The following is a 14985-nucleotide window of genomic DNA, read 5'->3' on the forward strand; positions in this document are numbered from 1 at the left end:
ATAAGCTAGTGTCCCAACTCTGTCAAGAATCTCGAACGGTCCAATAAACCTCGGACTAAGCTTGTCTCCTTTCCCAAACCTCATAACACCCTTCATAAGTGCTATCTATACGAAAACGTGATCACCTATGGAAAACTCAAGATCCCTTCTCCTCTTGTCAGCATAACTCTTTTGGCGACTCTAGGCGGTATTCATCCTATCTCGGTTCTTGACCACCACATCTACAGTCTGCTGAACAATCTCAGGTCCAAGTTCTGATCTCTCACCGACTTCATCCCAATGAATCGGTGATATGTACTTCGTTCCATACAGTGCCTCATAGGGAGCCATACCTATAGACGATTGGAAGCTATTATTGTAGGTAAACTCCACCAGAGGTAGCTTTGATTCCCAATCTCCGTGGAAGTCGATCACACAAGTTCTCCACAAATCTTCCAAAATCTAAATCACTCGCTTAGACTGGCCATCTGTCTGAGGTTGAAATGCAGTACTGAATAGCAACTTCGTCCCCATAGCTGCATGTAAACTCTTCTAGAAGGAAGATGTGAATCTCGGGTCCCTGTCGGACACAATAATAACTGGGATCCCGTGCAATCGGACTATCTCCCTGATATAGAGCACTGCATACTGCGTCATGGAGAAAGTCGTCTTCACTGGCAAGAAGTGTGCCGATTTAGTAAGTCGATCCATTATAACCCAAATGAAATTGGCTCCTCTGACTGACCTCGGCAATCCAACAAAGAAATCCAAGGTGATGTTCTCCCATTTACACTCGGGGATAGGGAACGGCTTAAGCATTCCTGATAGCCTCTTGTACTCTGCCTTCATATGCTGACAAGTGAGGTATTCAGACACACATCGGCGGATGTCTCGCTCCATACCTGGCCACCAATACAAAATCTGCAAATCCCTGTACACCTTGGTACCTCTTGGATGGATAGAATACGGAGATGTATGAGCATCTGTCAAAATATCATTTCTGATCGAGTCAACACTAGGCACCACATCTTTCCCCTGTATCTCACAATACCATCAGACACAATGTAGAGTGCACTTCCGTTGACTTCATCCTTCAGTCTCCACTTCTGTAACTGCTCATCCGAAGGCTGACCTCTACGGATTCGATCTAGCAAAGAAGACCGGGCTATCAGAGTAGATAGCTTAGGAGCTCTGCTCTTAGGATAAACTTCAAGTCCAAACTCCTGAATCTCTGACTGAAGGGATCTTTGCACTAACAGCTGTGCTATGACTGCAACTTTTCTGCTCAAGGAATCTGTCACAACATTAGCTTTCCCCGGGTGGTAGCTAATTTTGCAACCGTAGATCGTATGAACTGATACTACGATGAACTGACAAAATACTCGATTCATGAGGTCTATAAATATCGCTGGAGCATTTGTCAGTCCAAACGGCATTATTAAGAACTTGTAGAGCTCATACCTAGTTCTCAAGACTGTCTTATGAACATCTGCATCCTTTACGTTCAGCTGATGATACCTTAATTGTAGATCTATCTTGGAGAACACTGTAGCTCCCTGCAACTAATCAAACAAGTCCTCGATCCTTGGAAGTGGGTATTTATTCTTGATCGTTACCTTGTTCAGTTCTCGGTAATCGATACACAGTCTCATGCTCCTATCTTTCTTCTTTACAAAGAGCACTGGTGCGCCCATGGTGAGAAACTAGGGCGGATGAATTATTTATCTAGAAGCTTCTGAATCTCCTGTTTGAGTTCTAACATCTCAGCTGGAGCTAACTGGTACGGTGCCTTTGAGACTGGCACGGTGCCTGGCACAAGGTCAATGGAAAACTCCACATCTCTCTCTGGTGGAAGGCCTTTGACGTCATCTAGAAAGACGTCAGGAAATCTCTGACTACTGGTACATCAGATATCGACGGAGTGGGTACGTTAGGTGCGGAAATTATGCTAGCCAAGAAAGCCTGACACCCCTTATGAATAAGTCTTCGTGCTTGCATACAAGAGATAATGTGAGGGAAACTCTTCCACCTATCTGGCTCAAAGAGAAACTGCTCCATGCCCAACGGTCTTACCAACACTTACCTTTTCTGAAAGTCAATAAGAATTATGTTCTTCGACAGCCAGTCCATTCCCAAGATGATATCAAATTCTGGCATTGGCAACAAATCAGATTGGCATACACCAAGTGGCCCTGTAGTTTAAGATCAATGTCTCTGACCACGCTAGTAGCTGAAAACTCTTCCCCTGTTGGGACTGTCATTGAATAACTCACTCGATTCCAATAGACTTGACGTCCAGATGATTAGCGAACGTCTCTGAAATAAAAGAGTTAGTGGCCCCTGAATCTATCAAGGCCTTCGTGCCTATCCTCTTTCTGAAAATATTTCCTGAGAGACGTTAGCACCAGAAACTTATATCCCAAAATTATAATCTTAACCTCAAGCATAATAGAAAAATCTCTACACAAGTCACAAAAAATACTAATTAGCACACTAATAATCCCAAATAAAATTCGAAACATACACAACAAAAATAATGCGGTGCTGAATTAAATAAGTTACCATTCAGCAGGGTCATGTTTGGGTTCGCCTCCTCTGCCTGCATGGCGAACACTCTAAACTATGTCAGCTGCCTCCACTGGGGGCAGTATTTCAACATATGATCGCTGGCTCCGCATTTGAAGCACTTGCTCGATCCCCATAAGCACTGTCCCGGATGCTGGCGGTGGCACTTCGAGCATACTAGGTGCTCTCAGGGCTTCTGTGGAGCCTTCTGCTGAGGAATGAGACCCTTGCCTTTCGGTGGTCCCTGAAATGGCCTCTTCCCATGCTGTCCTTAGTCAGGCCTCTTGAACTGGTGTCGCTGTTGCTGCTGCTGCTGCTGAGGTGCCTGATAGGGCCTCTTACCCTGCCTGTCGCTCTCGTTGTCTCTTTGGTCATGCTCTGCCGCCAAAGCTCTAGAAACATCCACAACATATGTAGTAGGTCCAGCAACTCTCACATCATGGTGCAAGATCGGCCGCAAACCATCCATAAAATGCCTCAGCTTCTCCCGGGCATTATTTGCAATTAGGGGCACAAAGTGACACCCCCTCTTGAACTTCCTGACAAAATCTGCAACCCTACTATCTCCCTGTCGTAGCTCCATGAACTCCCTAGTCAGTCGAGATCGTAATTCCTCAGTGAAGTACTTGGAGTAGAAAACTTCTTTGAAACCATCCCAAGTCAGTGCTTGCAAGTTCACTGACATTGATGCACTCTCCCACCAAAGTCTGGCGTCTCCCATCAGAAGGAAAGTGGCACACCTGACCCTGTCTGCATCGTGCAGCTCCATAAAAGCGAAGATTACCTTGATGGAATTAATCCATCCTTCAGCTATCATCGGGTCAGTAGTCCCCAAGAACTCCTTTGGATCCATCCTCTTAAACCTCTCGTAGACTGCCTCTAGTCTGGGCCTCGCCCCTGTGTCTACTGCAGTCTGATTCCCCGCAAACTGTGCAAAGAACTGGGTCATCCCTACAAGAATCTGAGCCTGCATATATGGGGGTGGACGAGGAGAAGTGACCCTCTCCCCATCCTGAGCTTCCCTATCCTCCTCCCTTGCTCCACGGGCAACCATACATCTAGGAGGAATACTGTTCCAAAATTTCCCCAACACGAAACCGAATATGCATGAACATAATATCAATATCATAGGATGCACGAAATTTTAATTTTGATATGCACATGCTGGAATCATGACTTAATGCTTAATACATGAAAGAATTTAAAACTTTAAAACTTACAGACTTTGGGCGTGACTTTGTGAGATTCTCGCAACTAGCAGTAGGCATAACCCTTTACAAGAACACCGCTCGGATACCAAATGTAAAGAACCGTATTTTTAAACTATTTTAAAATTTGCGGAAAAATAAAATTTTCTTAAATAAGTATTAATCATCTAAATTACAATAAAAATCATTTGTTCGTCTAAAATATTTGCATAAAACAACCACAACCAAAGTTTGTAGAAGCACTTGTTTAAACATCGTCAAAAATATCATGAAATCAGAGTATTTGAAACAACATAAAGTTCTTAAAAACATAGACGGTCCTCGGGTTTAGCCTCCTACGCAGACCGAGCCGGCTGATTGGTGCCCAACCCTCGTCTCTTCATATTCATCCTCAGCTGCATCGATCAAGTCTAGTGAGTTCTAAAGACTCAACATGTATAAACTGGAGATAACAAGAAATACATAATAAAATCACATGCAACTTAAAGTAGAACGTACATACATAAACTTGAACGTAATAACATAAACATAGACGTGCCATCATCATAAAACTTTTCATAAGCATTCTTGCATCATACATACTTGAACATGCATAACTTCATCATTTTGCATATAGATATGTTTCAAAGCAATTGATCAATACATAATTGCGCCTGATCAGACTAAACCACAGTACTGGGCTGGCAGGGAAAATCCACTGCCACATACATGAGATCCTCGATCATGCTTTACCGGATGGATTGGTCCCTGGTCATGCTTTACCGCTTTCCAATCCTAATCTAACCCAATCATGCTTTACCGGGGTAGAGAGGTCACATGCTTCTAAACCCGTTCATAATTGGTCACAAGACATTTAGCATTCCTAAAAAACATGAAATATTTTCTTTTTCACGTCGAACATACTTACATGGCGTTGAGGGATTCGTTGGATCTCGTTTGGGGGCACTGCTGAATAAATGATTATGTCCTGAATCACAAAGAGTTGTGAACCCAAGACTAGCTGTATCCCTGAACCATTGAGGATCACACAAGCACTTGATCGTTTGTTCCCGTTGAGAGAATAAATTCAAGGAGTTGAATTTATATTATGATATAGTAAATCCAAGGAGTTGAATTTATGATAATTAAATTTTGAGAAAATAAATTCAAGGAGTTGAATTTATGATATAGTGAATTCAAGAATTTGAATTTATGAAATTAGGAGAGAATAAATTCAAGGAGTTGAATTTATAAAATTGATAATTTAATTTATTAAACTCAAAAGTTGGGTTTATTAAATATTAAATTTTGGAGGTCATAAAATTCAAGGAGTTGAATTTATAATTTAAATATTAAATTTAATTGTTGAATTTATAATGTATTTAATTTATTAAGCTCAAAGGTTGAGTTTATTAAATATTAAATTAAATGTAATGGAAATATGTATAATGGGCTTGTAGGAGTACAAGACCAACATACATATTATTAAAGTTTTTAATTAGACTTTAAAAGATTAATTAATAAATTAAACTAGTTGGACTAGGATAATTAATTGATTAAGCCCATTAAGTTTCTAATTTAATTAATGGGCCCTAAGCTTATATATATGTGTATTAGGCTTAGAGTTTAAAATAATTCATTCATAATTTTCGAAAACCCTAGCCTCCTTCTCCTAAGGACTTTCGAAAACTCTCCCCTGTCCTCTCAAATAAATTGGCCACCTCTCTTGAGAAAGTAGGTTGAGCCGTCTCTCTTAATTTTCTCTCCAATGTAAAAACTTCTTCCATATTTTCTAGTGCAAATTGGAAGAGGAATAGATCATCAAGTCTTGGACCTAATTAGAAGGAAAGAAAGGAGTCTCTTGAAGAAAGTTCGTAGGGATTCATCAAGAGTTAATCCGTTTATACCGGATTAGTTGGAGCCAAGTGATTTAACTCACTAAAGGTATATTACTAAACATCCTATGTATGTTTATTAATTAAAATCATACGAGCGCCCAAAGCAAAACATATTTTGATTGTCAAAATAAATATAAATTTTAAACTTCCACTGCACTTGGGCGTGTAGAAACCGGGATCCAACATGGACCCCTTGTCAAGGTCCGGCTCCAGGTCCGTGTCGCCTTTGAAAATGGTAAACCAACAGAAATCACTACACTTGTGGCTTAATCCTCCTAACTCAACCATACTGACCATGAAACAGCATATGGAGACTCATCCAAGGATGCTATGGCACTGAATCGACTCCATAAAAATATCCCAAACGTCCCCACAGAAACAATGCACCACACGCCACGCAATAAAACTCATAAACTCAAATTGTTTACACCAAATGCTTCTTACGACTTCTAATGCACCCAAGGAATATTGACACAAAACAAAGCGTCACAACTCATGCCAACATCATACTCCATATACATAAATGCAGTAGCGATCACCCGATGGTTCCCAACGAAGCCTGCAACAAATAAACTTCAAAAACACATTTTTCAAAAAATTGCAGTTTGAGCAGTCCCACGAAAACAATCATATCTCACTCGTTTCTTGTCCAAAAATTTTGAATGTATTGTCAAATCGAAGGTATCAAAGCGATACGTTTTTCCAAAAAGTCGACCACAAATCGAAATGACAGCAGAATTTGGGTTTTTAGATCTAAAATCATTTCAAAATCGATCCAACCAATTATTGCTCAAACTTTGCACAACATACATGAATTTTTACACATAATAAACATAAGAACATGTACTATAATGAGATCCATTCATAAACAAAAGAATATACATGCCTTTTTTATTTAAAATTACCGAAACGACGATACCAAAATGGAACGAGTGCGAGGGTTGATCCAGATTGATTTGTGGATTGATTTTCTTAAAGAAAATTGGACGAGAATTGCTGGAAAAATTGTAGAAGAAGGGGTGTGTGTTTAGCCGTGAATGTGTGTGTGTGTGTGAAAGTGTGTGTGCGTGTGTTTTTGTTAGGGAGGATAAAAATTGCTTAATTACATAATTAAAAAAGTAAATAAAATATTACTCCCTACTCACCTCTAATAAAATCCCTTAATTTAAAATGAAATGCATAAGTACTAAATCTTTAAAAGTTTAAATATCCTAACAATCACATAATGAATAAATTAGGATTTAAAAATGCTAATAACTTAATAAATAATTTAAAATTCCACAATCCTAACTTAAAATAAAATACCACATTTTAAAATCGCCAAAAATCATCACCGGTCTCCTCATCTCGATCTCGCATCGAATAATCGTCTGAAACATGAAACTCAAGAAAAAAATTTAACGCTCATCACATAAACATAAATAATTTAAAATAATACAATTAAATAAATCATGCATCGTTAAAAATTCAATATAAATTTAAATAAACAATTTAATTATTTCCATGGGTTTTACGTGTACTGAATTAGGGCTCTACTCAAATCCTTGGTCTTCTTGACTGATTTGGGAGCTGCTTGCATCCCAATCTCCTTCTTGACTTTAACAAACTGCTCAGGAGACATGTCCAGCTTGGTCTTCGGTTGTTGAACATTTTTGGCAGTGAAGACCTTGAATTTGGATTACTTTTCAGGAGAGTCATCCACCAAACCTTTGTTTTTCAGGAGTTAGCTGAGTTGCACGACAAAACCTTTGCACTGTTTGGACGACTGAAGCATGGTCTTGAAGATGGTGGAAATGGTAGCTGACCAGTTCAGTCTCCGTCCAGCCATGTTAGCAGTCATCACCTGAAATTTTTCAAGGGTGTGGGCAGCAAACGAGCCTGCCTTGGCAAGTACACCATTGGCAACAATATCAGCCAGTAACTGAATCTTTGGTTTCAGTTCTTTCTTTGGATCGGAAACCTTGATTTTCTGTCCATTAGCAGATAGTAGCATCTGCACCTCCTCAATATCTGAAGTTTTCACCTCAGAAAAGTGAAATAAGCCATCAGTAGGCAGTTGGAAGAGATTACTGAAGGAGTCTTCTTCAATGATCAGCAACTTTGTTGGAACTTTTCAAGTTTGCAATCTTGATTTTGATGATAGCCATACTTGTTAATTTGTGTTACTAATAACCTACCTTAGTGTGCAGAAGCTAGGATCATTCAGGAGCTGTTTACATCACAAGCTGAAGACCCAACTGATCGCACAAACTGAATCAGTCTAACTGATTACGTCAATTGAGCAATCCAGCTGATTGTCCAGTTGGTAGGTGGTTCAGCAGGAAAACCTCAGAAGCCTGGCCAGCCGAAGGAGTGTTCAACTGATGAAGAAACTCAGCTGATCAGTTCAACAGAATTAGAGTGAAATCAATTCAACTGACGAGTCAACTGATTTCACCAGCCCAACTGAAGATCAGTTCAGCTGACCAGTTCATAGCATCAGTTAGAATCTTTCAGTTGTAGATGAAGACAAACTCTTTCAGTGGATTCCATATGTGCATGAAGGTACAAAGTCATTGTCCAGTCAAAGGACAATAATGGACGTTGCATCAGAGCATTAAAGACAAAACATTTCAGAAGGGCAGTCGGAAATTCGAGACACAAAGTCCAAGAAATGAATTCCAGATGCAACAGATACAATAAATGAGTTTCACTGTACGTTCAGTTTTCCCGCCTATATAAAGAGAATATCAGTGAAGACTCAATAAGAAGAAGAAAAAGAATAATGATAAACTAAAAAGCTTCAACGCAAACAAGAGAGAAGAACATCCTTGTTCAGTTCTCACGCACAAACACTCTCAACCATTAAAATACAGTCTTGCACAAAGACATTATACTTGTGTATGTAGTTTTTGACACATAGAAGTTAAAGAAGTGTTGGCTGGAAGGTGCTGCCTTCTGTCGCAGCTAGGGGTTCAGTTTAGGCAGTAGTGTGAGTTCTAGCTGAGTGAGTTTGTACAAAAGTTGTATAAATCAAAGTCTTCTAGTGGATCCTAATCGAGGTAGTAGAAGGGGTGACGTAGGAGCAGTTGAAGTCTCTGAACATCTATAAACATATATTATGTATTAACTGATATTTTCAAACTGTTTGGATCAGTTAGAGTATCCGTCACATCAGTTGTTACCATAACTGAACTGATAAATGCAAAAACCAATTTACCTTTTTTTGTTTATTCAGTGTACATGAGTTTAAATATTTTTTAATATAACAGTCTTTTTCCCGAAGAATTACTTCGAGTTTCCTCCGCGTGGTTTTAAACCAAACTCGATTTAATTCATCGGTGTTAATATTCTTAGAACACGAGCTATTACAGCTCATTGAAGAATATAGTGTTTGAAATGCCTTCAAAGGCACTAGCACACTCGATCCTTCAAACTTGCTGTTGACGGTTGTTGTGATTTTACCGTCAGCAGGAATGAAGCTATTAGCATTAAGATCCTGAATCACCTTTGGATAAATTTCTTGAGTTGATAACCCCAAAAATTTCTTCAGTCCAGCTGCTTCAGGCATGAGAAAGACAACTTTGAACATCTTCGTCCTTAACAGAGAGGACTGAGTCGAAGTCAATAACCATTGCATTAAGGATGTATGCAGGAATTTGGCTTGTCATTGTTGAAATTTTGGATATCTGCGAGGAATAAAATCTCGGTGCGTTTGATTTGCTTTGAGAGATAGAAATTCTTGAAAAGAAACTGAAATAGAGCTGACATAATTACTTATGTTGGTGAATGTTCAAATTTTTTGGACACTTGTCTGTCCAAGATTGATTTGAATAAAACGTGTGTACGTGGTGTGTAATTGTGAATAAGAGTCGGTTGGACTACTTGGGGCCACATTACTAATCACTTTTCAATGAATTACACAACTAAATGCATAGTTTTAACAGTCACATAAGTTATTATGTAATTTTTATCGATATTCAATTTACCTATATGATAAGATCAGTTAAGTCAATAAGTGAGTGATCAGTTGAGAACTGAATCAGTTCAGTTGAAGAATAACCGACAATTGTCTTATCGGTTAACCAATTTAAAATCGATATTCCCCCTAAATAATTGAATATAAGTAAATAAAGAATAAGAGAATCTCATCTCGATGAATTAATTGCATTCATTTGACTAATGTCTCTTCATATTCTTTTTTGTTTCTTCAATTAGAGCATGTCTATAAATACGTTCAAACTTATCAGATATAAAATATTTTAACAGATAATATTAGTCAAGCGCAGATGGACAAAGCAATCAGTTCCAATAATCCCAGTCCTGCAGAAAGGCTCTCATTTGTGGAAACGTGGAAGCGAGATATTGAAGACTTTGTCTTTGATAAAGTAATGTCCACTGGAACGAAGATTCATCATCTGCAAACTATTTAGACAGATAAATTAGTTTCCATTGATGAACAAAAGGCAACTGAAATCAAGTATAAGCGGCCTCTCTTCGTTATTCATACTTCAGACCTTGTAACTGATGAAGGTTTCTACTACGTGATGCTCAACAAGGAGTATATGATTCTAGAGAAAATTGTTATCACATAAGATTTTAGGAAAATTTCCGAGGAGATGCCCCTATGGTTATTTGATTGGCTAAATGCAGTATAGATAGAACTAAACCGCGTAATAGCAGCTAGGTATTATCAATAAAGTTTCTATTTTAATTCATTGCTATTTATAAATTTCACTTCTATATTCTCTACAATCTAATTGATACTAACTGAATAAAAATCAGAAGAAACTGAATAACCACTGATTGAAACTCTAGCTGACATAAATAATGCAACTAATATTAAGACAAATCAATTAAACAAAGAATGTTACAAAAGTAAGAAAACTTAGTCTCGGATAATAGCTTGGTGAAGATGTTAGTTGCTTGTTGTTCAGTTGATATGTACTCCAACCTGATTCCCTTCTTTAAAGCATTGTCTCTGATGAAGTGATGTCTGACATCAATGTGTTTGGTCCTGGAGTGAAGAACTTGATTATATGTGATCACAATTGTGCTTGTGTTGTAACAAAAGATCGTTGATTCTTCTGCAATGACTCCATAATCTTTCAGTTGTTGCTGAATCCAGAGTAGTTGAGCGTATCAGCTTCTAGCAGCTAGATATCATGCTTCAGTTATGGAAGTTGCTATGGATGTTTGCTTATTGATAAACCATAAAATCAGTCTATCTCCGAGAAACTGACATGATCTATTGGTGCTTTTATGATCAATCTTATATCCTGCATCTGAATAGCCAACTCAATTGAAAGATGAGTCTTTAGCATACCATAAGCCCACATTTTGTGTGCCTTTAAGATATTTCAATATACGTTTGGCAGTAGAAAAAAGTGATTGCTTAGGATCTTCTTGAAATCTAGCACACACGCAAACAACAAATACAATATCAAGACGACTAGCAGTTAGGTATAATAAAGAACCTATTAAGCCTATGTAGATTGCAGTCTTAACTGATATTCCCCCTTCATCTTTATCTAATTTAATTGATGAGCTCATAAGAGTATTTGTAGCTGAACATGAATCCATGCCAAATTTTTTAAGCAGTTTCTTCGTGTATTTTTTCTGACTGATAAAAGTACCAGTTTCCAGTTGCTTTACTTGCAAACCAAGAAAGAACGTCAGTTCACTCATCATACTCATCTCAAATTTGTCCTGCATTAAGTTATCAAATTTCCCACATAATTTGTGATTAGTTGACCCAAAAATAATATCATCAACATATATTTGCACAAGTCAAATATGTTCATTCTTTGAAAATTTGAAGAGAGTTTTGTCAATTGTTCCAAAAGTAAAATCGTAATCAGTTAAGAATTGTGAAAGTGTCTCATACCAAGCTCTTGAAGCTTGTTCAAGACCATGTAAAGCTTTGTTCAAATGATAAACATGATCAGGAAAGGAGTGATTAAAAAACCTGATGGTTGTTCAACATACACTTCTTCCTGCAACTAACCATTCAGGAATGAACTCTTGACATCTATTTGGTAGACTTTGAAGTTTTTGAATGAGTCATAAGTAAGAAGTATCATGATTGCTTCCAGTCGTACAACTTGTATATATCCTTGTGCTACAAGCCTTTCTTTATTGCGCACAACTGAACCATCTTCGTTCAGTTTGTTCCAATGGACCCACTTTTTACCTATAATGGTTTTAGAGACTGGTCTTGGAACTAGATTCCAAACATTGTTATGGGTAAACTGATTTAGCTCCTCTTGCATAACATTTATCCAATTAAGATCAGCAAGAGCTTCATCAGTTTTCTTTGGTTCAAGTTGGAAAACAAAAGCTGAATGAATAAATAAATTAATCATTTGATTTCCAGTTCTTACCAGATCAGATGGATTACCTATCACCAATTCTGGTGGATGTGATTTCTTCCATCTGTATTCAGCATTGGTTGGATTGATTTCAGCAATTGTTTCAGTTAGGAACTGAACGTTTTCTTCAGTTTCATTTTCTTCAGTTTTAGTTGTTGCTGCTTCGTTTGGTATTTGAATATCATCTTTTTGCTCCACCAACTTATTACTAGGAACAATTTCTTGTTCAACTGATTGATCCACTACTTCTGGTTCTGGTGTTTGAAGAAGATTTCGATTGATATGAACTTCTTCTTCACTATCATGCTCCAAATTTATATCTATAAAACGATCAACTAGCTCAACTGGATCAGTTGGCTTATCAGTTAGTCCCGATTCATCAAATACAACATAATCAATTCTTCTAAATTCAAAGTACATTTATTAAAAACTCTATAAGTTTTACCAACTGATGAATAACTCATAAATATTCCTTCTGCAGATTTTGCATCAAATATTTTCAGATGATTTTTGCCATTATCATGAATATAACATATGCAGCCGAATATTCTGAAATAGGATACCTGTGACGTACCGTATTTTGAACTACTTAAAATTTACGGAAAATAAAATTTTTCTTAAATAAATTATAGACATTCAAATTGCGATAAAAGTAATATGCTCATCTAAAATATTTTAAATAAAACAACTATAACCAAAGTTTGCAAAAGCACTTGTTTAAACATCGTAAAGTAATCCTGTGAAAATCAATGTATTTTTATACATGCATAAAAATTTCTTAAAATGTAAGCGGTCCCCAAGTTTAGCCTCCGGGCAGTCGAGCCAACTCACTGATCCCCACCTCTCGTCTCCTCGTGCTCGTACTCATCCTGACATATATCGATCAAGTCTAGTGAGTCTAAAGACCCAACATGTATAAACTGAGAATAACAAGTAATACATAATAAAGCCATATTCATTTTAATGTAGACCATACATACTTAAATTTTAATGTACATGCATAAACATAGACGTGCCATCATATCATAAGACTTTTCATAAACAATTTCGTAAACGTAATTGCATCATACATACGTGAACATACATAATCATCATCATTTTGCGTAGAGATATGTTTCAAAGCAAGTGACCCATACATAAATGGGCCTGATCAGACTAAACCACAGTACTGGGCTTACAGGGATGTCCACTACCACATACATGAGATCCCCATTCATGCTTTATCGGGTGGATTGCTCCATGGTAATGCTTTACCGCTTTTCAATCATGATCTAAACCCGATCATACTTTATCGCGATAAAGAGGTCCCCAGACACGTTTCCGGCTTCTCAACCCATTCATAGTTGGTCGCAAGACATTTAGCATATCTAAAAAATATAAAATTTTCTTTTTGCACGTCAAACACACTTAAAACATCGAGGGCTTCATTGGAATGCTTTGGTCACGCTGCCCTAACCACAACACCAAAGATTCAAGAGATCCCAACGAAGCTTGCAACCAAAACTTGAGAAAACGTGAAGACCATGTACAAATTTTCACAGCTTGAGCGGGTTTACAATAAACATCATATCTATCTCATTTCTTATCAGAAAATTACGAATTTGCTATCGAATCAAAGTAAACACAGAGTAGTACAAATCATATGTGAAAATATTTCCAGAAAACCAACCTATAAGTCGCATAATTCAAAATAACAGAGGGGGACGAGTTTTGTGAAACAGAAATTTTCACAGCTTGTGCAATTTTACGATAAAAATAATATCTCCATCGTTTCTTATCAGAAAATTATGAATTTGATATCAAATAGAAAATGACAAGAGTACTACAAATAATATGTTGAAAACATTTCTAAAAAACTATCCTATAAGTCACAGAATGCTAAATAACAGAGGGTGACGAGTTTTGTGACACAGAAATTTCACATCTTGTGCGATTTTACGATAAAAATCATATCTCCCTCGTTTCGTATCAGAAAATTACGAATTTGCTATCAATTCGAAGATAACACAGAAGACAACAAATCATATGTTGAAACAATTTCCAGAAAACCAACCTATAAGTCGCATAATTCAAAATAACAGAGGGTGACAGGTTTTGTGGCACAAAAATTTCACAGCTTGAGCAGTCCCACAAAAATGATCATAACTCACTCGTTTCATGTCTAAAAATTACGAATTTACTGTCCAATCATAGGTAACAAAGTGTACTATGTTTTATATGTTGAAAGCTTTTCCAGAAAGTTGACCGAAAATTAATAGTACTCAAAATTGCAGCAGACTCTGTTTCGAGATCTAAAATTTTGATCCAAAATCATTTTATACATTTTTGCTCAAACTTTGCATAACATATAAAGATTTTTCATACAATATACATCAAAATACTTACTACAACAAGATCGATGCAAAAATAAAAAAATATACATGCCTTTGATGATTTAAAACTCACAACACGACGATATCGGAGCGAAGAGATGCGAGGGCAGATCCAGAACTATTTGAGGCACGAGTTTGCTGCTAAAAAATCGAAGAGTGATGCTGGAATATTGGAGAGGAGGGTGGCTGCTGCTGAAAGAACTAAGAACCCTAGGTTTGCTCCAAGAAATGAAACGTGTGTTGTGTGTGCATGTGTTAGAGATTAGGGGGAAGCATTTTTTTGTTAAATAATTAATTAAGGGCTAAAGAATTGTTTAGGTATATAACTAGAAATAAAATAATAATAATCTAATTACTTAACCCCACTAAAAGAGTAAATAAACAAATTTTCAAGGTTTAAAAAAAATACCCACCACCCAACTTAGCAATTTAGTGAAAAAGCTTAAAAAAATTTCAAAATCACCTAAAAATTAAATTAGGATTTAAAATGCTTAAAATTCTAAAAATCACTTAAAATAAAAAATTTCTTGACTTGAAATAAAATACCACATTTTCCTAAATAACCATCGGTCTCTTTTCCCGATCCCACATCTAATATTCTCCTGAAACACAAAACTTAAGAAAATATTTTAAC

This window comes from Primulina eburnea, chromosome 13 (genome assembly GCF_022965805.1).
Source record: "Primulina eburnea isolate SZY01 chromosome 13, ASM2296580v1, whole genome shotgun sequence".
Taxonomy (NCBI): Eukaryota; Viridiplantae; Streptophyta; class Magnoliopsida; order Lamiales; family Gesneriaceae; genus Primulina; species Primulina eburnea.